We start from the raw sequence: 27,900 nt of genomic DNA on the forward strand, positions 1-27,900 counted from the left end.
CTTAAATGTACAACAACAACAACAAAGCATAGAGCTTTCCCTCTAAAATTGGTCTGTCCTCCCTCACCAAAGAGCACCTTCCCTCAACCACTCTTGATCCAGGTGGCTGAGCCTGGGGGATAAGGCAGTTTCTGTCCCACCAGATGAATTTCATTCAATTATATAAAGACAACTCTTTCTTTAGGTAAATTCTTTATTGCTGTTGGATAAAGTGCTCAGTTTTTCAGATTTTTGCTTCTTCCCTCTGTTTCTTTCCAACACGGAATTTGAATGTGAGACTTAAGTGATCTCATGGTAGTGGAGGGAGACAGGGGTTCCTTGGTGTCCTTTGGATCCTTGCTGGTCTCTGTTGTGTCATGGCTGGTCTGGGCTGCAACCTGAACTGGTGACCAGTGAGAGGGACGGGTGCCATCCCCAGGTGTTCTGCTGGGGTGTAACGCTGAAGCTTGCAGCTGGTGTGACTGACGGACCGTTCCCTCCTTGCTGATTCTGCCCTGCCTGGTTGGCACTGCAAAGGTCCAGGGTGACTCCCCTAGGTTTCTTGTGCAGACAGTCCACCCTACTGCATGAACCATAGGCAGTTACCAGAGGGTAAAGGGAGAGGGGGGTGGTAGATGAGAGTAAAGGAGATCAAATATATGGTGATGGGAAAAGAACTGACTCTGGGTGGTGAACACACAGTGTGATGTATAGATGACGTATTACAGAATTGTACACCTGAAATCTATATAACTTTACTAACAATTGTCACCCCAATGAACTTTAATTAAAAATAAATAAATAAATAAATAAAATGTAAAACAAAACAAAACAAAACCATAGGCCGTTGTGCCGCAAAATAATTAGCAGTTAGCACTGGGTGGCAGGAGCCCTGATGTGTAGTATTTGTAAACTTTTGTGGTGTAAGTAGCCCCGCCTCGGCATTTCAAGCCAATATGACATCACAAAATGCAGTGTTGGGAAGAGATGTGCCATACAGATACAGTAGAGGTAAATAATCTCAAGAGCACAGATAATAGTAAAATGCAGTAAAATAACTATGGAGTGATAACTTTGAGTAATTATCTTTATTTTTAATATAATTTAAGTTTAAGTAATTTAATTTTTAACAATTGCAGTGTTTCGCAAATGGTTTGCAATATTTCTGACAATTTAAGAGTCAGCTCTCTGAGCCGATGAGCCAGGTCTAGTCCACCACTGGCAGGTAATCTTATCTGCTTTGTCAAGATTGCTTCCGACAAGCTGCTAATCAGACCCTCAACTAAGTTCAACGTTCCCTTTCAGAGCCTGCTTGGGAGAGCTAAATTTAGGCCCACCCTCTGCTGTACACAACCAATGATGCAATATCCTCTCCAATACTAAAAAGGAAGCAGGGCAGAAGCTCCTCTGCCCATGGCATTAACCTTGACCCACATAAATCACCCCTCCTCCACCTCACCCACGTAGAACTGGTCAAATAAGCAGAGTGTCAAATTCCCCAAGACTCTTGAAGCAAATTCACTCAATGGCCAATCAACAGTCATCCATTTCACCAAATGAGGAATTCACCAAATTGATGTTTACTTTGTTTTAATTGACTAGTTTTCCTAATCGCATTTAAAGGAAGAATGCTAAATTTGATCTGCATCAGCTGGAGGAAAGAGGCCAAAAGAGAGGAAGTTTTATTAAATGTCTGTCTAGGAGCCCACATCATCTCCTTCCTGCTGCTCATCGCACAGACCTGCTTTCTCTAATCTTCCTGGCCCCTTCTTTCTCCAGCGTCTTTGTCACTTCCTTCTCCACTTTACAAATTCCATAGCCCCACCTGCCTTTTAGGACTTCTTAGTGGTCGTTGAGAAGAATGCTGCTGCTCTAGCTTTTCCCTTGGATAGATGTTTAAACAAAACAAATTGAAACAGAGAATGACTGGCAAGAATAACAAGCCCGAGAGGTTTCTGGAGATTGAAGTCAGCACAAAGCGTTCCTCATAGCACTGGTCTCGGTTTATATAGCAATCTCATAGTCTCAATCACGTAGGCATTTAAAAATGTCGGCCTCAAGTATTTGGGCTTGTAGATATTGGGATACCACTGAAGGCTTAAGTAGGGGAATGACAAGATTTGATCTGCTTTAGAAACTCAACTGTAGTAGCAATGTGTAACAAAACCCAAATGATGGAATTTGTGAGCAGAGAACTTAAGAGTTAACAGAATGTAGGTGAAAGATGATTGCAGTAATGGGAGTGAGGGAATTCTAAGAGCCCTTTCACAGCTACCCAAACTTAGTGGACCCCCATTTTATTCTTTATCACTATGCCCTGTTTGCTTCCTTTATGGCATTTGTGGAAATTTGTGATTTTATATTATTGTTTACTTACCACGGGTTTCTCCACTAGACTGTAAGCTCTACGGTGGGTAAGCCTGCTTCATTTCCCAAAGTGTTCTCACCATCCAGTACAGGGTTTGGCAAATAATAGGTGCTCCACAAACATCTGTGAAAGAAAGAGTGGAATTAAAAAGAAATAAAAAAATGTTCCTCAGTCAGAGAAACTTAGCTATGTTTTTGGGTAAGAAAAGCTGCTCATGGAGAAAGAAGAATAGAAAGCACAGAGAAGAGATGGTAAGAGATGGCACAGATTCCGGGAGAAGCAAGAGCAAACTGGAGAAAAATGAAAGTAGAGGAGTTATCTTTGTCTGGGAGAAGGGCTCCACTTCTTCCAACAGAAAGAAAGGAAGAATTAGTTTAGAGGTTGATTGGATGTATAAGTTTTAATACTGATGGTCTCTGTTTCTTGGAGAAATGGTAGGCATAGTTATCGAGAGAGAGAAAGAGAGAGAGAGATGAAGAGGGGGAAGGAGAGGGGAAGAAGAGGAGGAAAAGAAAGGGAATTGAGAGTTTAAGAAGGTGGTGAGAATTTAGCAAAATTACTCTAAGGAAAGGAAAAAGTCAGTGACCAAAAATGCCTAAACACATTTCTGCTGGAGAGGCTGGAGGAATAGTATGACCAAATTAACTTGGCCCTAAATCTCATAGGCCAGTGACAGGGAAGTGGAACAGGGAGATGGGAGGGTTGGCTGTGGTGGGGATTTGCAGGAGGCCATCTCTCTTCCTGGTTAATCTTGTGTCTTACTGCAGCTAAGGGAAAGGTTTCAGGACTCCTGGGATGGGTTCAGACGAATCATTCATGTCTCCAGCTGTTAAAAGTTTTAAACGTGTTAGATAGGACACAGACATCAAAAACAAGCTCTCAGCAGTCGCTTCTCTGGAGAAGGCCTCACCAAGAGGCTGGAGCCCGCTTAGTCCTGCTGTGTCCTGGATCTGTATAACTCACCTGCCCTGACTATTACTTCCTTTAGCAGTAAAGCTGCTTCTGTCTTTGAAATCTCTCTGATACCCAAATACCATTTTCACTTAGGTGACTGCCTCTCATAAGGGAAAGTACATGAATTTAGACGTGGAAGACATGGTTTTGATTCCTGGCTCTGGCATATAGGAGCTTTGTGATCTTGAATAAATTGCCTACCTTTTGAAGCCTCCATTGTTTAGAGTAAAATGAGATTGAGATGAGATGGTGTGTGTACATAATCCAGTGCAATGCACAGCATGAGGTTAGATAATAAATATTTTGTCACCTCCTTCCCTCCTTTTCTCTCTCCCTCCCTCCTCCTTTGCCTTCTTTCTTCCCTCCTTCCCTTGTATTTTAGTAATCAGTTTTCTGTACTAGATTGTAAGACTTCTCAGGGCAGGGATGACATCTCAATCATTAAAAAATAGCTTTTATTTTATTTTTATAAAGTAATTCATGTACTTGCTAGCTATAAATTTCAAGTAATACAAAAGAGCAGCTACCTCATCTCTCTCCACCCCCAATCTCATTTTCCAGAGAAAATCATATGTAATTATTATTAACAGTTTTGGATTTTAATTATTCTAGTGCCATCTTAATTTGTCAAAAACTATGTTTATACTGTTGTTTTCTTATTTATGAGTTTTAAAGGTTATTTGTGTTCCTATTTAACAGAAAGATTTAGTGTACTTACACTACCATCCTATCTTTGCTTCCCAAATGATTGTGTTTCTTTTAATACCTCTATTGGTTAACTTTATAATTTCAAATAATAAACAAATATTTTACTTTTTTCTAACCGTTATATGTAGCTTCTCTTGATTCCCTATACTATAAGATGGGAACATAATCATACCTTTTCTTCGCTTCGGCTTTCTCACCCCTTTCACTTTCTAACTTCTATCTCTATTCTTTTACTTTCATATGGTTAAGGTTGATAACATTTGCTTTCTCTTCTGGAACTGTTATTAAGTTTTCTGTGCTTTGTTGATAGATTCTAAAGGATAAATGACAGTAAATAGGGTTTGCATTATTATGATTATGTTAATATTATTCATAGCCTAGTCAAACATATTTACTTTCTTGTTTAGATTTTTGTTCTTCCTAGGGTTTCTCATTGCCTTTATTTTTCTTTCATTGTCTGCTTTTGCAATATATTTAATTCAGTATCTCAGGGATTTCTCTTTTTTCTTGAATACCTCCTCCCCGACTCCTCCTGTTCCGGCATTGACTAGTTGCTCTCTAAAATGGCTGCAAGCTGGTTGTGTTGGGACTTGCATTCATAACTCCTCTGAGTTGAATCTACCTCATCCAAAATTCACTGTCTTCCTCCTTTTTGGTTGATTAACTTATTTTACAGAAAAACTCCAACAGTTAATGTCTAAGAAAGGATACACATGAGGTAAACTTTTTAAGTCCTTGCATGTCTAAAACTATGCTGCCCTTTTATTGATTAGTAGTTTGGTTTGGTTAAAACTTCTAGGGTTAAAAAATTTTACTTGAGGATTTGTCTTCTGGTACTCAGTGAAGCTGATAGCAATCTAATTGTCTTTCCATTATAAGTGACCTATTTTATTTACCTATCTCTTCATGAAAGCTTTTAGAATCTTTTAACCTTAATGTTCTGATATTTTAAAATTATGTGAGTGAATGTTAATTTTATTTCTTTCCGTACATTGTGTTAAATTCCCACAGGTCTTTTCAGTCTGAAGTCTCATCGGTACTAGAAAATTATCTTTTATTTTTAGTTTGATATTCGTTTTTCCCTCTAGTTTCTCTTTCCTTTTTCTGGAACACCTTTTAACACTGGACATTATGTCTAGATCTTCTATGGCTCTTACTACTATTTTCCTATCATATTTTCTATCTTTGCATTTTTTTATAATTTTCCAAATATTTCATTACCTTAATCTTCCAATTTAAAAATATTTTAATAGACTTTTAATTTTAAAATAATTTTAGATTTACAGAAAAATTTCAAAGATTGTATAAAGAGTTCCTATGTGCTGCACACAGGTTTCCCCTGCTATAGTACATGTGTCACAGTTAATGAACCAATATTGATACATTCTTATTAACTTGGGTCCATAGTTTTTTCAGATTTCCTTAGTTATTCCCTAATGTCATTTTTTCTGCTTTAGGATCTCATCTAGATAATACATTACATTTAATAGTCATGTCTCCTTAGGCTCCTCTTGGCTGTGATATTTTCTCAGACTTTTCTTGTTTTTGATGACCTTGACAGCTTTGAAGATTACTGATCAGGTATTTGATAGATTATCCCTCAACTGGGACTTGTCTGATGTTTTTCTCATGATTAGACTGAGGTTATGGGTTTTGGGAGGACCGCAGAAGTAAAGTACCATTTTCATTACATCATATGAAGGGTATATACTATCCACATGACATCACTGTTGATGTTAACCTTGATCGTCTGACTGAGGTGGTGTTTCTCAGGTTTCTGCACCGTAAAGTTATTATTTTATCCCTTTTCCATATTGTCTTCTTTGCAAAGATATCACTATGCATAGCCTGCACTCAGGTGGGGAGCTATTCTTCACCCCCTTAAGGACAGAGCATCTACATAAATTATTTAGAATTCTCCTGCATGGTATATCTTTCTCTTCTCCTTTATTTATTTATTTATTGCAATATGGAGTCGTGGATATTTATATTTTGTGTTATAATGAAATAATAATTTATTTATTTTGTTGCTCAGTTGTTCCAGCTTAGACCTTGGGAGGTTTCAATTGGCTCCTCTGTCCTTTTGACGTACCACCAACATTGCAAATGAATGAATTAATTAATTAGCATTTCCTTACTTTCTGGCCATATAAAATCCTCCAGGCTTATCTTGTGTATTTCCTACCCCAACTCTAGAATTAGAAATTTTTCCAAGGACACATGGAGAATGGTATTAGAAACCAAATCTGTGTGCTGGTTGCTACTGGAGTACTGTTGCTTCTAGGCTCTGTCAGCTGACAGAGCAAAAACTTACGTGTGTAATACCAACTTTTATATATACATATATCTACAAATATTTCTGTTATAGCATCTGTATTTATATTAAGCTAAACATAACTGCACACTACTGTTTCCAACTCTAATTCATTGCCACATGGCTCATTCCTCCTAGCTGCCTCCCCTTGCTTATCTGTAAACTCTCCAACAGAGAAACCTGGCTCCTGCTGTCCCCCATCCACTTACTTGATTGTACAATTCTAGTATATATGTATCGCAGTATCAAGGTTTTTCACTGGTACCCTGATGGGAAACAACTTTATCAACTAGAGTTTAATGCTTATGTATAGGTTCTTTGCCTTTAGTCTTATAGACTCCATTCATTTCCAGTGTTACTAAGATCAGCATCTTTTCCCCTCATTCTCCTTTGGTGGGGTTGTTTCATACATTTATCATATAGTTAGATTGTTTTGTCACATTCTGCATTCATTCTGGGATCCCTCGATGATTTTCTTGATGATTTCTTTTAACATTACCTTTCAAAACTTCTATTGACTTTTTTCCTGCTATCGAATTTTATTTTCCAAAAGGTATTTTTTTCTCCCTGAATTTTTTATACCATCTTATTCTTTTTTCATAGATACTAGTTAACTGTTAGCAATTGTATATATAAAAATCCTCTCTAGGGATATTAATGAGACTTTTTTGGTTTTCTTTTATCTGTTTAGCCTGTTTTCTCCAAGTGTCTCATTTTATTTAGTCTCACCTCTGTGTTCCATATTAGAACCTTTTTTTCTGATCTCTGGTCATCTTTGCTTGACTGCTTATGATTCAGAGTGGGGCCATCTGATTTCCTGATTGGAATCTCTGGAATCTATGAGGGCATGGGTAGGTTCTGGTTAATGCTGAGTTTCCCTGCAGGGTAATTTGGCTGGGTTGTTGCTGGAGTAATCCCTGATACTGATGTTAAGTGTTTCCACTTGGGACGATTCCTTACAGAAGTATCTGCCAATCTTCAGCTGAAGTATAAAGCCTATCTGCTAGCAGTCTGGTGGCCAAGTAGTTATTCATTTAATCCATGCATGTTCAGACTGGTACTCACACTCAACTATGTATGGCTTTCCCCAGAACAGAGACTTGTTTGGACCTTTCTGATGTTCTGACTTTGTGGGGGAGAGGAAGTAACACAGTGACATGGAACAGCCATAAGAACGTAGGGAGAGAGATGCAGTTGTTTTTTTATTAAAGCTTTCAACCAATCTTCCTTATTTTGGCTCCCCACCTCCCTTTAATCCCCATTTCTGGAGCCACCTGATGCTGTGAATTTCTGAGCCTTAATGATTTTGAAGTGAAGATTAGGTCAGTTTTCAGCTTTCCTCATTGCTGGGTAGATTTGGCCTTCTTGGGTTTACAAGGCCCTTTGGGTAACACTCAGTATGTCTGTTTTCTTGCCTTCCTAAATTTTGTGTTGTTGCATTATTTTCATTTATCCTTGGACATATACATTTAAAATTTTTATCTATCCATCCATCCATCCATCCATCCATCCATCCATCCATCCTTGCATCCCTTTTCTGCGGTTTTACGTGGGTTTTTGGTGGGAGCAGTTAGAGTCGTGTGTTCAATTCACTGCTCATCTTTTCCCAAATCCAGTTTATAACTTTTTATTTCCTTGATATAATGCACTCTGGATTCTAACTGCTCAGTAAATATTAGTTACATTAAAACATACAGAATCTAGAAAATCTCCATTGCATTGTGCTTTAAAGTTGATTGAACACTAACAGTATACCAAAGATATTATACACCATGCCCCAAATGTAACTGTCTTTCTAGTGACTTTCTGCTTTCTCAACTAAATTCAGAACAAAGAAGATCTTTATAACTAGTCCCTTTGTTTCACATCTAAATAAGCCTGTAGGGAAGAGCAGCCAAACAAATTTATTATGGCTTGTAAATCAGCAATATTAAAACCGGTATTAGCTGTTTTCACTTGAAGTGTGGGGTTCAGTGGGAGTCCTTGCTTTCCCAGTATGGTTTCCAGTTAAAATAGATGAAGATGTTAATAATTAACTTTATCAGTGAGTATTCATTCATGCAGCATTAGTCCTCCATTTCAAACATGTTTGGCTGAATATTGATTATGTGGCTCAACATTCTTAGACAAATGCTTCTGCTTTGGTGCATGATGAGTTAAATTGGATTAAAACTAACTACTTGCTTCTTATAAAATGTAGCTTCCCACATGGTTTACATATAATTTGTTTATGTGGTAACACAATGCTGGACAAAGAACTGGGTCTACTACTTCCAAGATATAAGACTCTTGCCTAATCTTCTTAGCTTCCCCAATGCTCCGACTTCCCATTTACAAAACTGAGTTTTGTAATCCTCACTCATCCTGGCTGATTAATAATACGGATAATACCTACTCATGTTGAAGTGAGGGTAAAATGAGTTGACGATGAATAAATCCTGCCAGACCCCTTTAGTTTGTAAAGTATTATACAACTATAAAAAAAGTGATTTTCACATTTTAAACACTGTGTTAAAGCGAGACCTATTGGACTAAAAGATTTAATGAGTCCAATGTACTTTATAAAAAAGACAGGACAAGGACTTCTGAGTCCCTTGCCCCTTGAATAGTTTATGGATTAGAAGCAACACACTGAGTAGATCTTTTGTGCAAACCAGTTCTCCTTCTAAATAGTCAGCCTTTGCTTTTGCTCTTGAGTGAAGCACAGGGAATGGCTGAGAATTTGACCTAATGTAGGCTCTGATCTTTTAAAGCTCCCTGTATTCCACTTGACTCCTCTCCTGACTTTGAAGTTAAATGTAAGTTCCAAGATCTCACTGCTCATCTTATGAATTATTTTGTACATCATAAGTAAGATCAAGTTTAGGAGGCTCATCTACATTTGTTGGTCTAAGAATTCAGAGTGCTCAATGGTAGCAGCATTTTTGCTTGCAGGATTCTCTATAATGTCAAGAGCTCACGGTCATGTGAACCAAATGTCATTCATTGCTTTACAGGAGAAAACCCAAGCCTTTGCTTTAGTTGCCTGCTCTGGACTTGTATCCTGACATTGAAAAGGTTTAACCCATACAATCAGTGACAGTCAATTGGAAAACAGACAGATACAAAGCCATTCTCAAGGATTTCTTCCTTTATTTCTAAAATACCTTTTGACCACTGGAAAGGGTGTTGATCCTTCCTTTTTGTTTCTTTTAGTATGTTCACAGTGACAGAAAGAGAGAGAGAGAGAGAGAGAGAGAGAGAGAGAGAGAGAGAGAGAGAGAACTGCACCCAAGGAGCTTTCTTTCCTTTTTTTTTTCTTTCACATGAAAGACTTCTTTGTTCTACCTCCACAGTTGACTGCAGGCCCTGGATAAAGTAGCAAAAGATCAAGAAAGAGAGAAGAATGATTACTGACACATTTTCAGAGTGGCAGGCTCTGGCTAAATAGAAATACATTGATTTGTGAAAGAGGATCCTTCTTATATTTTAACGGCCTAATGGGGCTTCCTTTATCATTAGGGCCTTTAGTACTGCTTGTACTTCATTTAATCAGGAATGAAGCCTTTAAGCTGACTTTATAAACCTCCAACACAATAGTTAGTTGTCATCTGTGATTAGATTTAATTAGTGTAGGTTGAAAATGTATGAGCATTTTTTCACCTCCTTTCCCTACCCTATCTCCTCTATACCTTTTTATTTTTTGAACTTTTACACAGGGAAGTATTTTTGCTCTCTGCCTCCCCCCCCCCGCCACTATATGACATAAAAATGTAAACATACACATGAAAGGAAGTAAGAATGTGTACCTAGGTACTCAGTTGTTTGTTTTCTGTATTCTTAAATAAAGCACATGCAATCTGAGGTGATGGCTGTTTTTATGTAGTTGTATATTTACACAATTACCCAAAGAATTTTCAAAGCATAATTATGATCGTAAGTCTGCAAAGATCCTTAGTTAGGAGGAAAAACAAAGTATGATAGAGGCAGGGATTGTCGTGGTGATAGTGGTGGTTATGTAGTGCTTAGGAAAAGCTATTAGTGGGTTAATTTGTTAGTGTACTTTTGGTTGCACTATTGTGAAGTACAATAGTTTATTAATTTAGACAAGACTAGGATCATCTTAAGACTCAAATTACACACATAGTAAAAATACAAATTCCATGATAAAAATACAGTTGAAGAATTATTGCTGAGGATTTTCTTGGAAGTTTCTGGATTGGGTAATTGGCTGTTCTAGGTGAGAGAAAAAACATGTGAGGCAGAGCAGTTTTGGAAGGAAAGGAGATCAGAAGTTTAGTTTTTGATAAGATATATTTGAAATGTCCAAGAGCCATTGGATAGAGATGTCCAATGGGAATTTGTTGGTGAGCGGACTGTGCTGGATCCATCTGGGAGTCCCTAACACGTGACGGTCAAGATTAATAAAGAATGAAATCACGTAGGATAGCAGGTGACTGGGAAGGACTATGGGCCAAATCTGGAACCCTGAGGAATCCCAATATTTAATGAGGAAAATGAAGGAAAAATATCTGTGAAGAAACAGAAAAGAATCGCAGAGGTTTGAAAAAAACAAGTAGATTGCAGTGTCATGGAAGCATTGGAGTAAATATTTAAAAGTTCACTTTGAACAATTACCAACGTGACTCTGAAGACAGTGCCAGTCTAATCTTTCCCATGCAGGGTAAGGATTTCCAATAGGAAGGGAGCAGCAGTGCTCCCTGATGGGTAACGTTAAGCACCCACCATTTCTCTTTCAGGGAAGGTTGGGGCTCGAGTCAAAGGTGTGCTTAATAAGGATACACATTTATTCATGCCAAATCAACTTTTATGTTAGATGTTTTTCTAACAGAAAGAAAATAAAGAAGAAAAAATAAATAGGAGGATATGGAATCTGGTTCTAATTCTCCAGTTCCTTTTTACAACTTATTACATTATATTTTCACCCATTTTTACAAATACACATGAGCATACATCACACATGCCTGGTACTTTGTGCAAAGTAAATATGCCAATTTCTGTGGTAGATATTTTTGATAGTATTATACAACAACTGAATATTTACCAATGACTTTAGGCATCTTGGCAAAATACCTGGAAAAGTCAGCTGCAGGGTTGGCTTCTTGTTTATTTATTCGGTCTTTCTAGCATTTTGGTCCCTTTTATTTTTTTCTCTCAAGCTATTTTCTAGTCTCTGACAAATGACCAAATGTGAGTCCTTGTGAATTCAGTGGGTTACATAAATACATAAAAAAATTTGATCCTGAGTTTCCATGATTTGGAAGAGACAAACACTTATTTATGTAATTGACATTGAAATCTAAAAAAAAAAAAAAAAATCATCTATTTTAAATTGGAAAACTCAAGGCAAAACATCTCTAATTTTTTTATGTAATAAAAATGTTAGTCACCGGTGAGAGAATTCTTCCTTTGTACTTTGTTTGAAAAACAGAAGAATTAGAGAAAAGAAGTTTGGTCATTTCAGTAACTTTATCAAGTAGTGACAAAATGAAACCCTCTAGTGTGAAAAGAGACACTGAACAGAAACGTCAAATCTGTTACTTTTCCTACTAATGAAGATACTCTTTCTCAAGGTCTGGATTTTCTCGTTTGTTAAATAATCGGATTATGCTAGTTATTTCCTTCTAGTTTCTATGTTCTACAATTCCCATTAAGATTTCATTACTTGGCATCAACAATCTATACCATAGATGCTCAGTTAATTAACTGACCCACTAAAGTAACCATGCTGTCCATTCCCTCAGTATAACCTGTTGGACGATGCCTATCCCAGAAGAGTACTGGCAGCCAGAAGACTATTCTGGTATAATCCATACGTTTCTGCCCCCATCAACTGAGTTTTCTGTTTACTAAGAATCAGCTAAATTTGTTCCCAAATCTGTTTATGTCAATTGTATTTGTCATTGAAATTACATAAATTTTTAAGTAGTATGAAAACCAAAGAGACATGAGTGTGAAAAGAAAGAGAAATTATTTCCACAGAAACTGAACAAAATTTGAAGAGTGTTGGGGGTGAGAGGGAGTTGTGTAATATAATAAGATATTGTAAAATATTAGAAAATACTCATAAATATATGGAGAAGTCGATTTTCATGGTTCTTCACAGCAAAACCTATCTTTTAATTCTACTTTAAAGAAACTGAAACTGGAGATCAAAAGATGATGCTTTATGCAGAAAGTAACAGAACTCCAATCAAACTGTAAGAAAATGTTTTATAACAAAAGATTAATGAATGAATAGCCAAAGAAATGATTGAATCAAAGGTAAATTAAGTATGCATGTGTAATTTCTTATCTTTCCTCACTTTAACTCTTGTTTTGATTTACCAGTAACTGCCAGTCCTGACTGTGTCCAATTAGAGGGTATTTACTCTAATTTGTCATTTTGAGGTCAGGCCAGGCTAAAGTTTCCGAGTTTCCTTTGTTCTCTTAATTATAGCAAGATATATTATGCTAATACAGAGTGTGAAAAAGCTACTGGAGAACACTTTTTTTTTTTCAAGCATTTGAGGTATAAATACTTATTTCAATGCTAATTCCATATTATAAGGTAATAGTATCATTTTCTGGGTTTGAATCCTGCCTTCTGTTCTTGCTATTTCGTTAATGTTTTCAAGGCGAGTTTCAACTACTGAGACATCACAATAATATACTAGCTCACTGACTGGGTTAAGAGGGTTTACTCTGTATGTATGCAGAAAGCCCTGCAATGGGCAGATAGCAGAAACTGAAAACGTAATATTTGTTATCCCTTAAAGTAGGTCTCAAATGCTTCTATTTACCGATTGATTTTTAATGTAATGATGAACTCTGGAAGTTGTTGAATGAAAAAAGATTGAACATCATGCAGCTTTTTGGGGGAGCTAAGGCAAACTCGAGGAACAATAGAATAGCTGGGACCACATAATTAGATAACATGGTGGCCAGAGGTCAAAACTGAGTAGCAAGTCAGAACCTTCAGTTAGGGGTCACTGAGCCAACTCCAGCAGAGATCAGAATTTGCAGTAGATGCTTCCAAGTGAAGTATTCCCTCTCTGGAACGCAGTGTTGCTGGAGGTAATAAGCTGTGCACCCTGATTACTGAAGCTCTGAGCTATGCTTTCTCTCCTATTGCTCACTCTAAACACAGCAGCAAGAGTGAGCCTTTTAAAGCCTAAGTGAGATCCTGCCACTCCTGTGTGCAAAATCATAGAAAGGCTGCTCATTTCACTACAAGTAAAAGCTAAAGTTCTTACAGAAAATGGCCTGCCAGGCTCTACAATGATCTGGGCCCTCAATGTCTTCTCTGCTCTCATCACGGATTATTCCTCTCATTCACTTTTCTCCAGCTACACTGGTCTCCTTGGTATTCTTTTTGAAAAAAGTCTAGCACTCTCCTGTCTTAGGATCTTTGTTGTTCCCTCCACTGGGAATGGTTTATCCCCCATAGCTGCTGGCCCTGCTCCCTCACTTCCTACAGGTCTTTGCTCAAGTCTCACTTTCCCAGTGAAGCTGACCTTGACCACACTCTCCATTCCCTGCTTACTTTCCCTTTTATATTATAGATCTTAATTATCATGTTTATGTTGTTCTTCTCTGCTTCTCTTTGCTAGAATGTAAGCTCTACTAGGGCAGGGTTCTTTATCTACAGTTTTACTTACTTTTGTATTCCAAGTACTTAGAACCGCGCTTGGAACATGGTCTGAGCTCACTCAATATTAGTTCAATGAATGAATGAACAAATGAATGGGAGAACCAGGACTGGCCTGAAAATAGCCCAAGGTATTCTTTGCCAAGGGCAAAGCAAATGGCAAAAGTATCAATGTCTAGAGATTTATTGAGGAGAGCAATGTTCGTTTTAGACTGGACTGGCTCTCTTGGCTTTAGCTGTAGTTTGCAAATCTCCCCTTTCCCCAAATCCCGCTACTTTCTTGATTTTATTGCCTTAAATTCAGGTTTATTCAGGCAAAGAGAGAGAACTGTGGCTAAGACCCAGATGATCCAGATAATATGTCTTTGCTTCAATTTTGTGACATATGGGCAAATAGCCATTAAGGCCTTTTTTCCCTCTTTCCTTTATTACTTGTCTCTAGCTTGGTTTAATGATTACCTAATGATTCAGCACTTATGACCTTTCTTTTTAACTCTTGCAGTTTCTGATCCTCTCAAATTGCATCCATTTTTGGTATTGAAGATTTATAAATTCCCTTTCCTGCCTTTTCACCTAACTGCAGTTTAATGCTTCCAGCTCTCTTTATGCATAAAATAATAATTATACCACAATGATAATTACATTCTAATAATAATTATAAAATTATTTAGCCCTATTGAGCATGTATTATTTGCCAAGTTCTGATTTGGGAGCTTCGGATATATTTTCACTAATCTGCACACCAGGCCTTATCAAGGGGATTTTGAACTTAGCATATTTACTCTGTGCTTTTCACCATGTATGTTTTCTTGTGACTGGCCTCGTCAGAATCACCAGAAGCTCTTGGTGACAGATTCCTGGATCTCATTCCTCAAGACCAACTTCCAAGGTGAAACCTCTAGACACTCAAGTTTAAGAAACTGGGTAGGTATTAATGTAGAACCGATCTTAGAGTACACTGAGAAGTGAGACCTAAGTTGCTAGCAGTGCTCTGTAGTCATTACTAGGCAGCTTTTTATTTATTACAATGGAAGTTAACTTTCTTCCTGGCAAGCTATGCTTTGCTTTTCCTGCCTCTGTAGCATTTAACATATATATTATCACACAAACAAGATCCGTCTTGAAGTTTCCAGCCAGTAGATATTGTTCAAGGAGACGTTTGTTCTTTTACAAGCCAGATTGTGCCTTCCGACTCTGTCGAATTAATTCTATTTTTTGTAAAGGAATAAGAGACCGACTCATTTGGTCCGCGCATCTGGGAACAAAAAATAAAATGGATATCTGAAAAAGTGAAGACAAGTGTCTGAATATGCATCAAGAAAATGACTAGCTTTCCCTAATTTTCTTACTTATTTAAGTAAAAGAAAAGATCATAATTCAAAAGTTAGACATGTAAAGTTGTACAGACTCATATCACTATAGTCAAATAAGATAGGGAAAGTGAAGCAATTGTCTAGATTTGAAGTTGGCAACCTATGGTCCACAAGCCAAAGCCTTCCTGCTACCTATTTTTGTAGGTAAAGTTTTATTGCATCACAGCTATGTACATTCTTTTACATATTGTCTATGGCTGCTTTCATGCTGCGGTGGCAGAGTTGAGTAATTGCAGCAACAACTATAGGTATTGTCAATAAAGCCAAAAGTATTTAGTATCTGGTCCTTTCCAGAGAAAGCTTCTGCTGTCTGGTTTAGATTTTCTACAGATTATTCATTTTGATTCTAAATTATTCAAGTTTTTATGTGGAACTTGAAAGTGATAAGATAATAGAATTGTAATAAATCTAAGGGAAATTAATGGTGATTTTTTTGGTGGTTGTTAAACTCTCCACAAAAAAAAAAAAAAAGAGAAATAAACTCAGCAATCTGAAGTCACTAAAAGTGTTAAGCAATTGTTAATTTGTAACCCCATCCCCAGAATTACTCTATGGGTCATAAAGCACACTCTGTAGGGAGAGAAGACATAAGTCTTCATGGAAAGACATTCATTTCAAAGTGGAGGGATATGCTCAGCAGGGTGTGAACAAGACCACTCATTGGAAAAAGATTACAACTTATGACTTTGCATTGAAATGTAGAGAAAGGAAATGAAGATTTACTGATATGTAATATACAGATTGGCACTTGTTTCTGCACATACATTATGAGACAGGTATTTGAGGTTCTTAAGGAAAGAGTAGAAGTTACCCAAACCCAAAGAACTGGCTACGGAGTCTGTTTTTGCTTGATTTCAGTGTATTGACACACTGAAGTTTGCATGTACCCGGTCAAGTGGATTAGGGATTTCATTGTCTCCTTCACAGATGGACTAATGGATAAAAGAATTCCTGCAAAAACATCTGAGATTGAAGATAATAATTCATGTACTGCTTAATAGTGGAAAAAAATGGCAGCATTGACATTTCTCTTAATCCTATAGAACCAGTTCTTCAGCAGCCAAAGAAATGAAAGAGGAATTGGAAATTCTGATGAATTTTCCAATAATCAAGAGAATATATGAAATATGGATTTACTTCCCCTATCATTATAGACCTAGTTGAATACTGTCTCAAAGTGAAATAAAACTTTTGCATAATTGGTGGATTGGATTAAAAAGTGAGTACTATGATTTAGTAGGAAAGATAACGCAGTCCTTTGGCTTTTCACATCCTTATCACTAGGAATTAACATTTTTTTAAAAAGATTTATTGGGGAATATTGGGGCATAGTGTGTTTCTCCAGGGCCCATCAGCTCCAAGTCATTGTCCTTCAATCTAGTTGTGGAGGGCACAGCTCAGCTCCAAGTCCAGTCACTGTTTTTAATCTTTAGTTGCAGGGGGCACAGCCCTCCATCCCATGTGGGAATTGAACCACAACCTTGTTGTTGAGAGCTCACTCTCTAACCAACTGAGCCATCCGGCCGCCCATCCTGAAACTCAGCGGCAGCTCGTTTTCTTCAATCTAGTTGTGGAGGGCGCAGCTCACTAACCCATGTGGGAATCGAACCAGCAGCCTTGTTGTTCAGAGTTTGTACTCTAACCAACTGAGCCATCCAGCTGCCCAGGAATTAACTTTTCATGCTATGACCATCATTGAAATCAAGTACAGAAATAATGAATATAAAGTTGGACTGAATCACAAATGTTAAGCCAAGATTTAAAAAAAATAATCAATTATATGAAATCATATCGTTTATACAAATTTTAATAATATTAATGATTTTTAAAGTGAGGACAGAAAGATTTTGTAAATTAATAAATAAAAGTAAAATAAACCATTATTTATGTCATCTTTACCTCATCCTTTCACATTTTATATTTTGTATGTTTTATCATGTGTTATATATATGTTAGTACAATAGCATATAATCTTTGTATATGTATAAATTTAATGTATACATATATGTATACACACATTGAAGATATATGCTTAAATTTTGTTTTATTCATAGATGCAAGGGATTAAAAAGTTTAGAAACCACTGATTTAGACAATGATATATGGGCTCAGCCTTCCTGTGGGAGTATTTTAAATTTTATCTCTGCGTGACATTTCCTTTGACTGAACTTCCTTCAACCTGCTGAAGACTTTGTACTGTGACATGAATTGTGATAACTCCTCTACTTGCACCTTCATATAAATATTTATTCCATATTGTCACATACTTGTTTTTACATTTTACGTTTGTCCACAGTGGTATTGTCTGTCACTAGTTCTGGCTATTTAAATACTAAGGATATTACTGATTAAATTTGCTTTTTGTTGTACAGTAGCTCCCCCTTATCTGAGGGGGATATGTTCCAAGACTGCCACAGGGGTGCCTGAAATCACAAATAGTAGTGAACCTTATATATACTGTGTTTTTGCCTATACATACATAACTGTGAGAAAGTTTAATTTGTAAATTAGGCACAGTAAGAGGTTGACAACTAGTAATAAAATGGAACAGTTATAACAATATACTGTAATAAGAGTTATGTGAATGTGGTGTCACTCTGTCTCTCAAAATATCTTACTATACTGTACTTACCTTTGTGATGATGTGAGATGATAAAATACCTATGTGATGAGATGAAGTGAGGCATTTTGACATGGTGTTAGGTTACTACTGTTGTTCTGATGATACATCAGAAGGAAAATCATTTGCTCTGGGTGATCCTGGTTTATTGAGCCATGAGTATGTTGATGGTTGGATGGCAGGAGAAGATGATGTCAATGGTTGGGAAATTTTATATTTTTGTACCGCTATTGACTGTGGGTACCTGGAACTGTGGGGGGGAAAAAAAAACATGGATAAGGGAACTGTGGGAAAAAAAACAGACCATGCCTATCTTTTATAGGCAGTTCATTGACATCCCTGTTGCCGTTTGCCTTTGTTTCTGAACAATTTACTATATTATCATAGATTTCGTTGAATCTTATTGATTCTCATATAAATAATGGTTACACTTTGCAGACTTTGGTTATGTTTGGAGATGACAGTTTTCCTGGGGTCAAGAGGCTTTTGATGATATTGACTTTGTTTACTTTATGTCAAAACAATAAACACTTTCCTTAGGAAAAAATTCTGCCCCAATTACTTAAATTTATTTGTTGAGATACAGAGAACCCACTTGCATACCACAAATTGTGCTAAACAAGATACTTCTTTTATGTCTTTTCTGACAAAAACATCTATAATACCATGTTTCAGTGTCATGTTCAAAATTCATTCAAAATTTTTCCCATTTGGCAACAGTCATCTCCATCCATACCACTGTCATTGTCCAAAGCTGTCTTTAATTCTTCTTTATTAAGTTGCAGTATTTCTTCTATTGAGCAAGTTAGTGTGTTGACTCCAGGAGTTCCTTTTTCTTCTGTTGATTTTCGCCTTACTGCACAAGTGCTGCCTTTTGTATATGTCCATAGAGAAAGCCGCAGGACTTGGTGTTTGCTGCTAGACTGGCCAGAAAGTCTGGTCTCTCATTTGTTTCTTCCTGCATTTTGGAAGCCAGTCGCAAATGCAAATGTCACAGCTTTTATGGGGTTCCACAGATGTCAAAATGCCCTCCATTACTTCCCAGCCCAATTCTTATTCCCAGAAGCTCTGTGGTGCCAGTTATAATTGAAATTCATGAAAACAGACTGGCGTTCTCGACATGGATGGAAACAATTTGTGGAGGAGACATAAAATAGCAGGGGTATACTTCTCATGTTTACAGCCTGTGATCCTGTAAGGATTTCATTTTTTTTTTTTTTTAATGAAATCAATTTGAATTCCATATATGCTCAGTTTGAATATTTTAAGGAGGAATTCACAGTAACTACCTTTGATGTGGACTGAGCTCTAGTCTCATGGCTAAAAAAGTTTATTTCTTCTCTAAGCAAATGGCTGATCATGGCGGGGCCCTATTGAAAATTAATAGCTTGGGGGAATTCAGAATAAAATAGAGGAAAATTAAAGTTTTGAAATGTAGTTTCAGAAATGAGAAATCATTAATTGATATTGTAGTAAAATATTTTTCTATAAACTTGTAACATGTGTACAATACTCATTATGCTAGCCAGTAAATCCTAGGCAGGAAAGAACAGCCACCAAAATCACACATTTTCCATTTATATTTTAAGTCTATAAACCAGCCATTTATTTATTCTCAAAATGTGCCATGATGTACTAAGCCCTTTATATAAATCATCTTGGTAGTTCTTAATATATTTTTTTACCCTTATACATCTGAGGGAGATGCCACAATCTCATTAAAAACAGTAGTTCCTAAACAGTGGTGTAATGACCCATTCTCCTTTATTTGGAGGGAGCAGGTTGGATAGAAACATGAGAATTTGTTGGAGAAACTAGAATTTAAGCCTAAACCTGCTTTCAGAGCTTGTGCTCTAAGCCACTGTACTCTAAACCTTGGATATTTTTGATCTTTCATTGCTTGTTATGGACTAAATGTTTCTCTCCTTCCAAAAGTCTTAAGTTGAGTTCTAACCCCACTGTGATGGTATTAGGAGGTGGCGGCCTTTGGGAAGTGATTAGGTCATGAGAATGAGGCCCTCATGAGTGGGATTAGTGCCCTTATTAAAGAGATCCCAGAGAGATTTCTCAATCCCTTCTACCATATGAGGACACAGCGAGAAGATGACTGTGAATCAGAAAGAGTGTCCTCACCAGATACCGAATCTCCCAGTGCTTTGATCTTGGACTTTCCAGCCTCCAGAGCTGTGAGAAGGAATTTCTGTTGTTTATCAGCCATCCAGTTTATGGTATTTTTGTTATAGCAGCCTGAACAGATTAAGCACTTCCCAACCCCTTCTCCTGGATCATCCATGATCGCTAGGGGCTTAAGCAACAAAACATCTGTCAGAATTCCAGTCTCAAGTGACATGGTGAATTTCCGTCCACTGGTACCTTCATTGTCTAGGCTCTGCTGGGACCACCAATTTTCCACTTTACCTCTGGCCCTGTTGCTCCAGGCATTAGCAGGGCATCAACTTACACAGTTTTCTGCTGAGCAGCATGGGCCTTTGAAGAAGGGTGGCACCAGAGGATAGGACAACTCGCTTTCTGATTGTCCAGAACCCTTTGCTCAGGGCCCAAGACTGCTGCTAATAAATGCCCACCTGTTCAGGAGACTGCACAGCTACGTTTCCACAAGGTCCTTTACCCAACCAAAGTATGTCTGGGCATCACCCTGTCTCAGAAATGACAATCACTATCCCTTTTTAAAATTCTAGAATCCCCTCAGGATGTGGGCTTCTTTCTTTCTTCATCTTTCTAAAATATAAATGGTATTTTTTCCTCTTTCTTCCCATAATGAAGTTTAAAGTCCCATTAAGAAGGACTTAAAAGGACTTGGGTCTCAGAAGCACAAAACCCTATCTGCTGTCTTTTCTTGGGGATGGGAGGTGGAATATCTTTTATTTCTTCTTGACAAATTTCCCACTCCATGGATAGGAGATATTTTAATATAGAATAAAAATAACAGTACAAGTTAAATGATCCCATGTAGGTCACTCTGCTCCACCAAAGAATGCACACTTTTGTTAATTTCTCTCTTGCATCACAAAACATGTTTTCTCTTTAACTAAGATCTAAACAAAAAAAAAATCTATGTCATTACACTTTATAATTTATTTTTTAGCTATTGCAAAAAAAAATGTCCTGGAAAATAGTCCAGAGAGGAAACACTGCCAAGCTTGCTGCCAAGGGTCTCACAGAGAGAGAACTGAAGAAGCCAATCTCACAGGGCTCTGTTGAAAACAAGCAGCCTTTTATGGTGCCCTGATATCCTCACTGTGATGGTTTGGCACTAACTTCTCAGGACCAGCATGCAGGGAAGGGAGGTGGAGAAGTCTCCCTACAGTCTTATACTTGGCTATGATTGCTCCATATCATTTTATGCCTGGTAACTCAATGAGACTGCTTGCCATTATATTAATAGGCATAGCTGCTCATAAAAGTGTATCCATAGTACAGGAGTATCTAGACCAGGCGAGATTGTTTATCTCATTTATATACTGTGTCCAGGACTCTCCTGAGGATGACTTAGGCAATGATATTGAGACCAGACCACTGACCCATTTTCCCCTTTCTTAGGGTGAGTTCTTCGTTTTCATCCTTTGGGAGAACGTACTTGGGCCTTCCCTGCCCATTGATCTCAGTTAGGATGGTTGAATAGTGGTGAAACTCATTAGTTTGGGATTTGAATATTTACTTTTCCCGGAGACTCCTTGGCCTGTAGACAAACGTGTTTATTTCCTACTTAGCATTCTTTGAGTTGAACATACAAAGATGATATGGGTGTGGGGTACCTGCTCTATAACAATACCCTCCCACATTTTTACCTTACTTTGACATGGTGTGATTCAACTCCTAATCCTGTTCCCCTAACTCTAAACTTAAGTGGTTTACCTCTATTAAAGGCATTTGCAACTCACTAAAGCACTCGTGTGTCACATGGGCTAGCCTAACACAAAGCTCCTAATCTGACGTTGACCTTTTACAACACCCATAGCTCTGAATTTGACTTCAACACCTCAGGAAAGGGCTTCAAATCTGACTCTACAGTATTCCATCATGTCCTCTTTTTTTTTTTTAACCCAGCTTTACTGAATTTGACTTGAGTCTCAGAGACACTATTTGCTCACTGAAACAAGCCAAAACATCTTCCTACCTTTTAAAACCTCCTGTTCTTTCTTCCTTAATATTGTTTTTATTAAAAAACTTGTTTTGGAAGGAGCTCAGTGTGAATAATAACATGGGTGTGGGCCTCCACATACCAAGGCCTCAAGGAATTCACTTATAGCACGTTTAAGTCTCAACCGCAGCCTCTGAATTCCACCCATACAGGTGCTAATGTGTGCAGAGTACATGTGATTGGTACAGAAGAGTAAGAGGTTCAGTCTTGGGTTAGGAAAGAAGGAAGACAGAATATAAACAACCTAGAAACCTGTTTGGATCATGACAGGTGGCTGTTGATTAGGACAGGCGTATAACCCACCTGGGTGCCTTAGTGGAAATGTCATGCCTTATTTTAGAAGGAAATGAGATTCAGTGATAAGAGATACATTCTAGGGACTAAATAAAATTCTAATAACATATTTTACATGTGCCACTTACCAATAAGATTGATTTTTAATTTTGCTTTTGACTAAGATTAAAATAAAAGTAAAATGGGGCAAAATGGTAGAACAGTGAAACTAAATTTATAAAAAGGATATAAAGTGTGATGAGAAATTATGTGAGATACTTTCCTCACCCCAGAATTTTATGAAATGCTAGTTTTTAAAAAGATTATGTGAAAACCTTTCAAATTTAGTCAGTTACAGGCAAATCTATAGAAACAGAAAGTAGATCAGTGGTTGCCTGGGGCTGGGATTGGGGATTAACTATAAACTGGCACAAAGGACCTTTTTGGGGAGATGAAAATGTTCCAAAACTGGATAGTGGTGATGGTTGCACAACTGTAAAAATTTAATGAAGATCATTGAACTGCACATTTAGGATGGGCCATTTTTATGGTATATAAATTACACCTGATAAAGTTAAAAAAAATTAACCAGGTGCAGCTTCATGACATTGTATTTGGCAATGATTTCTTGGCTATGACACCAAAAGAACATGCAACAACAACAAGAAGATAAATTGTATTACATCAAAATTAAAAACTGTGCATCAAAGGACACAATCAAGAGTGAAAAGGCAGCCCATAAATGGGAGAATATATTTAAAAATCATATATCTGATAATGAGTTAATGTCCAAAATGTATAAAGAATGCTTAAAGCTCAACAACAACAAAACAACCTGATTTTAAAAATGAGCAAAGGTCTTGAATAGAAATTTCTCCAAAGAAAATATACATATGGCCGATAAGAACATGAAAAGATGCTCAGCATAGCTAATCATCAAGGAACTGCAAATCAAAATCACAATGATATATCACCTCACACCCTTTAGACTAGGTACTATAGAAAAAAACAGTAAATAATGTTGGCAAGGATGTGAAAAAATTGGAACCCTTTGCATTATTGGTGGGACTATCAAATAGTGAAACTTCTTTGGAAAACAATATGGAGATTCCTGAAAAAATTAAAAATTGAATTACCATAAGATCCAGTAATTCCACTTATGAGGATAAACCCAAAAGAATTGAAAGCAGGGTCTTGAGATATTTGTACTCCTGTGTTTATAGCAACATTATTCATGATAGCCAAAAGGTGGAAACAACCAAGTGTCCATTGACAGATGAATGGATAAACAAATGTGGTATATACAGAAAATGGAATATTATTCAGCCTTGAAAAGAAAGGAAATTTTGACACATGCTACATCATGTGTGAACCTTAAGGGTATTATATTAAGTAATAAGCCAGTCACAGACAAATACGATGAACTATATGATGCCACTTACATGAATTTCCTAGAATAGTAAAACTTATAGACACAGAAAAATGAATGATGATTCCCAGGTACTAGAGGGGTTGGGGAAAAATGGGAGTTATTGTTTAATAGTTACAAATTTTCAATTTTGCAAGATGAAGAGTTCTGGAGATGAATGTTGGTGATGGTTGCACAAAAGTGTGAATGTCGTTAATACCACTTAACTGTACACTTAAAAAGGTTAAGATGGTAAAGTTTACATTACGTGCATTTTACCACAATCAAAAATTTAAAAAAATTTAAAAAAAACATTTTTAACCAGGTATGCTTGTCTGTTCTAAAAAATGGAAGAATTGGTTTTATCTACTCTGCTCCCTGGAATACTATGTCATCAATAAATGTAAATGCCTCCAAGATTGTGTTGATCACTTCTGATTTTGCCTGTGCTATTCCTTGAGATAGTTCATCTGTTATCAGGGAATTAAATCTCACTTTTGTGTGGATAATCTCACCCAGACCAATTTCCACAAATTCTATTCTGCAGGTGGAACTTCTTGATGATATTCCCACTAGAACATAACCAAATTGTCCCAGCTTCATCAGGGGTAAGTGAAAGCTCATATTACGTGTCTGTAAACAGTGTCTGCCTCTTGAATTCCTTATTTATTCCAGTGGTCCCAGTCGTTCTCCTAGCTATCATGGCTTCCTTGTATATCTGTGGAATCATTTTAGATCTTACCTATTTCTCAGTGACACTCATTGTTTTTTCTGCTCCCATTCTTTTCTATTCCTAAACATACTGTACAACATTGACAGGTAAGTTTATATCTTAAAATACTCAGAGCATCCACAGTTAATCCTAACCCATGTACCCAAAGTAATCTCTATTACCAAGATTAATTCTCTGCTTTTCCCAGTGTAGTCTACTTAATGCCCACATTCTTATTTTCATGTGTTTTTACCCTCTTCCTTCCTAGATACAGTGATCTTCCCCCTCTTTTCCACTTACCATCTTTTCCCATCCAACACTCCTCAACCAGGAACCTTCCCTGATTACTACAGCCTGTGGTCATTTCAACCTTCTCTGAATGATTGCCTTGACACTTACTATCTCCTCTGGGTCATGGGAGCATGGCCCAGACAAGAACAACAAAAGCAAATCCTGGATGGGCCTGGGGTCAGGTGACAGGAGAGTGTTGTCAGGAGGCCCTGAGTTGAGATGGGATTCTGGTCAGGGTCAGGTAGTGAATTAGCACAACAGAAGTGACAAATGTGAATCAAAGAAGCATGAGAGTCAAAGTCTTGAGAGAAAAGCATGAGAGAAAAGCCTGAAGAACAATGGGACTATGAACTGAAATAAATTCTAAATATATCCCAACTTCTAAAAGAGCTCTATTCGCTATGCCTGGACTCATGCACAGTCTCAGGGCAGTTCAGGGAGGCGGCATAGGCTGCGGCTCCTGACAGACTTGGATCCGAATCTCAGTCCTCATACTTACTACCTGTGTGGTCTTAGGCAAGTTTCTTAAACTTCCCAAGCCTTGTTGTGTTTATCTCTAAAACAGGAATAATAACACCAAAATTATAGGGCTGCTGTGATGATTAATAAAAATTAAATAATGTAGATAAAGCTCCTGGTAAATGCTTAGTAAGGGCAGATATTAAACCTTTCTTCTGGCTGATGCTGATTGCTCTGTAGGTATTGAATGAAAACTACCTTCTTTATGAGGTAGAAAGATAATGTCATCATGACATCACTGTGCAAATTAAGTGTAATGTTGATGAATGTCAGCCTATATCTTAAATATGTAAGAAATATTGCCTTCCTTTGTTCCTTTTTCCTTCCTACCTTCCTTTCTTGTAATTTAATTTTGACTCTGATAGGGACTGGTGAGAAATTCAATCTCAGTGATTTTTGAGATTCCCCACCTCCTGAATTCAGTTTTGCTCTGAGTTCAGAGTCTTTCATTAACATTAGGAAAGTCCTGCTACTAATTGGTCTCTGTCCATCCTGAGTACTGCTTACGTGTTCACCATTTCCAGGACTCCTTCAGATCTTTGGCCACTCTTGAACTCCAGGGATCTTTTGTCAATCTTAGAATACTGGCTCAAACTTTAGTGTCATAGGAAAGAAGGAAGGAAGGAAATTATTAGCCCAGGGAGGGATACCTGGGTTTTCTTGCTAGACAATAAATTATCAGAAGAAATTTCTGTCTTCTAATCAGAAATTAAAATCTCTGGAGAAAAAAGCGTAGTGGAGAAGGGCAGAAGGACTAAAGCCATAGAGACTTTTCATTTGCAATTTGAATGTTCTCTTACTCTAGTAGAAGAAAAATGCAATGTTCAAAGGGTATTTCCAGTCGAGTCAGAGAACTTATAGATTTTGTGAGGCAGAAACACAATAGATGACTTCTTGTTTTGATCCTACACTAACTTGTTTACTTGACTTCATCTTTGGGGGAGTTCAAATGTCTTGATCAGTAAAATGGAGGTGTTCTAACCACAAACTCTTCAAAATACAGTTGAATTCTAAAATTCTCTAGAATCATTTGATTGAGAAAGATGATTTTAGAGGGTGGACTTTGCCATAGGTTTCAGAGTCATGAGAATAAAAGAAAACAATTCAGAGGCAAAAATAACCTCCTCCCAACTGTCATTCCTCTTTAACTCAACCTCTAGTAAAGCCTGGATGACTTTCTGTTCTGTCTTACAATCATTTGCTGGCCAGTCTTAATCTCCTCACTTACTACTAGAGTTAAAATTCTTTAAAGAACTGATTCAGCTATCCAGACATCATCCTTTTCTTTTCTCTTTTCCCTCCCCACTCAGACATATTCTCCTTGAACATAGCAAGCACTAACAAGAATTATATGCAAGTGAATGGAAATAACCAACTTTAAGAACTCAGGAATTTCCTCTGTAGGTTATTCATTGGCCTCTGGGAAAGTTGTTTCTGTTGTCCACATTCTAACAAAACTGCTTTGCCTTAAAATATTTATTTAAAAATTTTTGCTGTTGCACTTAATGTTTACAAGCATTTTCTCTTTGGATCTCACAACAAGCCTGAAAAGGACATGTTAATATTAATATCATTTTCCAGATAGAGAAACAAAGGTTCCAAATGGTTAAACGGTTTACCCAGGAGCATTCAGCTACTAACGGGCAGAATCAGGATTTGATTTCAAATCTTTTCAGATTCCAAAGCCCATGTTCATGGAGTAGAGATACTTAGATAGATAGTTAGGTATCTAAATTCTTCAAATAGAGCTAGAAATTGCCTCATACTGGAAGAGGCACACTGCTTTATGGGTATCCATAGAAGAACAACAGCAATGGTGAATTTGGAAACAAAACTTCCTCCTACCAATTCAGTCCAGAGTCTTTGTTTTTTGTTTTTTCCAACCCCCCCACCCCCCCACCCCCGCCGCCTGCCAAAGTCTCTGTTTTTAAGCAGCTATTTTGTGATATATAGCATTGAAGTCTAGCCTTGAGTTTGTAATCATGGTGCTTACACAGGTTCACCAGGAGTTTGCAAATGCAATTCTGCTGTTCTTAATCAACAGACATTTTTAGTGAGAGAAAAAAGGAAAACATTTTTACTATAAAGATCTAGGATAGAAACGGATTGACCCAATCCCATTAGAACGATTTAGATTGGAAATAATAGCCTTTTGCCTTCAGCTTATTCTGAGTAAGCAACTACGTATTTTCATGTGCATCCCATAATGAGTCCCAATTCTCAGAACACTGAAAACCCTTTCAACAATCTCTACAGGAAAATGAAGTCTGCTATTTGTAAGCAGAGGAGAAAAGAAAATACCATACTGCCTGCTCAAGTCTATAATAAACACTCTATGGGATTTCTCTTGTGGGGAATTTACACTCTCAATCCACAATGAATATGTATTTGAACAGTAGATTTGTCTTTTTTCCCCAAAGAACAATTTTCTGTAGATATTTGTCTCTAATTAAAAATCAGAACAGAACTTACTTGTCTGTCCTTGGAAGTCATTTTGCCTTAAGAATCCCTTCTTTATCTTCTGATTCAGTAAGGGCTTTATTGATTACTGAAGTCTTCTTTTAGCTTGACAGTTTTAAAATGATATAT

General features: G+C 37.2%; 1 protein-coding gene and 1 long non-coding RNA gene across 6 annotated transcripts in view; one reads left to right on the forward strand and one right to left on the reverse strand.

The window, feature by feature from the left end:
- On the reverse strand, nucleotides 1-27,878 carry LOC141571131 (uncharacterized). The gene is made up of 4 exons (XR_012495805.1): nucleotides 27,784-27,878; nucleotides 17,959-18,196; nucleotides 2,357-2,470; nucleotides 1-562 (listed from the first exon to the last, which is right to left on the reverse strand). It is a non-coding gene; the product is annotated as an uncharacterized LOC141571131 (long non-coding RNA).
- Nucleotides 24,333-27,900, forward strand: part of TMC1 (transmembrane channel like 1) — a 241,737-nt gene continuing 238,169 nt past the window's right edge. For all 5 annotated transcript variants that reach the window (XM_019736716.2, XM_074330564.1, XM_019736715.2 and 2 more), the window contains exon 1: nucleotides 24,333-24,397. The gene's annotated coding sequence lies outside the window, so the exon portion shown is untranslated. The remainder of the gene's footprint in view (nucleotides 24,398-27,900) is intronic.

This window comes from Rhinolophus sinicus, linkage group LG04 (genome assembly GCF_036562045.2).
Source record: "Rhinolophus sinicus isolate RSC01 linkage group LG04, ASM3656204v1, whole genome shotgun sequence".
In the NCBI taxonomy this organism is placed as follows: Eukaryota; Metazoa; Chordata; class Mammalia; order Chiroptera; family Rhinolophidae; genus Rhinolophus; species Rhinolophus sinicus.